The sequence below is a fragment of the Cynara cardunculus genome, unplaced genomic scaffold (genome assembly GCF_001531365.2).
Source record: "Cynara cardunculus var. scolymus isolate 2C unplaced genomic scaffold, CcrdV1 Un_Scaffold_1166, whole genome shotgun sequence".
Lineage (NCBI taxonomy): Eukaryota > Viridiplantae > Streptophyta > Magnoliopsida > Asterales > Asteraceae > Cynara > Cynara cardunculus.
The window spans coordinates 130,973-133,015 of NW_020200692.1; positions in this window are offsets into that span (position 1 = coordinate 130,973).

Consider the following 2,043-nt stretch of genomic DNA (forward strand, 5'->3'; position numbering starts at 1 on the left):
TTAATCATACCCAATTCATGAACTTAGAGGGGATGGAGAGCCTATACCTTTTTACATGTTCTCTTAAAAAAATTTTGAAAAAGAAAAACATTAGACTGCTTTGATTCCAACCCACGATTAAAACCACCATACTCATAGAAAACCATAAAAACCACTGAAGAAACAAAAAAACATAAATCAGAAATATGGGCATGCCATTTTCGACAATGTGAATTTCGTTTCCGTTAATGTGGACACCTAGGTTCTCATGTTGGGTGCCTTTTCATTTTCCTTCTCTGTTTTGGCAGCATGTGGTGAGCTCTTGGAAGGAATTGTTCCATCGTTCATAAATCTCTTTTTGCTTCTCAACCTCCAATATGAGGTAGTAGGTTGTTTCCAAGGTGAATTGTCATTGTACTTAACATTTAGGTCTTGATGGTCCCAAAATTTTCATCCATGCATATATGTATAAGGAACTCCTATAGTCGATCCTTTTCCCTCATTATCACCAATTGTTTAGATATGCCACAAGTACATCAACAACATTTTCAATTAGAGAGTTATCTCACATATTAAGTTCCTACTTTCTAGGTGCACTCTCAGTCTCACTCCCAAAATTAGGGAGAACATGGGTTGGTTTTGTCGGACAGAAGGCATTTGAACATCCAACATAACCTAATACCTACTTTTTGAACAATTTACAACTTCATTAGTCGTCCGGTTATTTTGGGTTGGGTTGGTCGGGTTGCTTCGGGTTGATAGGATGTTTGTGCACCCCTAGCCAAATGCTCTTGTAAATCTACCCATGCTTTCATTGTGCTATTTTAACATGTCTAACACCATTACATAACTCTTTTTCCATGGACCTGTAAAACCAACGCCACACCATGGTGTTGCAATGCATTCGTTTGACTACTTTTCGGCGGAAGTCAACAAAAGTTGACTTTTTCTGATGTTTTTGGGATCCGTCAGAAATCCGCCTGTAATTTTCTGTCTCTGCCAGAAAAATTTGTTGGTGAAACCTAGTTTTTAGTAGGGGCATTGCTCATTCACAAATCCAATATGCATAATTTATGTCTTGAAGGATATTACTAACAAATTCGTTAATAGCACTTTCAGACACCGAAAAAAGGAAGTGGAAAGTAACGTCCACCATGACTTGTCTAGAGGCATTGCTTTCTAACTTATCGTCCTCGTCTATAGTCATGATCGAAAAAGAACCATCGATAGAAAAAGGATCTAGATTTTGTTGAATTTGTCGGAGTTCGATCGTAAGGTGCTCTGATACCCTGATAGGGATGAAAAATCCAGAGAAAAAATGGATATATATATATATATATATTATAAATATGTTAACAATTATATAAGGGTTGTGTGTGTGTTTGTGTGTATATAAGTCAAAAGACAATTAAACATAATCAGATGTGTCAGTGCTAAAGGGAAGGGCTAAAATTACGCTTAATATAATCACAAAGATTATGCAAGGAGAATATTGAAAAGGGATAAATACAGTCAAACAAATGTAGATGATATGGTTCTTTCATTTAATAGTGGTTTTGTAGATGTTCTTGAAGGAACTTGGAGCCTAGTTGAATAATTAGCGGAAGTCATGACATGTCCATAAGTAGTTGGATTTGTACACTAGGTGGTATAGTGGTCTCTTGGGCTACAAAAATATGTATTACATATCTCACCACAGTGGTTGAGTTTTTAGCTTAAGTAGCGGTAGGCAAGACAACACAACGACTAGATAACATTGTGTAAGATATAGAGTAGTAGCAGAAACCACTAATGTCAACTATCTTAGCACAATGTTAGTGAGATGATGTTATCTAGAGCATATGGTAAGATTATAATGCTATTTCTAGAATTCTACAATGTAAGGATATGGTATTTGGAACTATAAGATAAATGGGTTAGATAATTGATAGAATGAGTTGGAAGCAACAATGACCACCCGCTACCTATACCAATATCCATTTAAAGGTTCAATGTGGTACGTAAAAGCAAGTTGCTCATTCTTGACTTGAACATTGGTTGGTTTTACTTAGCTATTGAGAAATT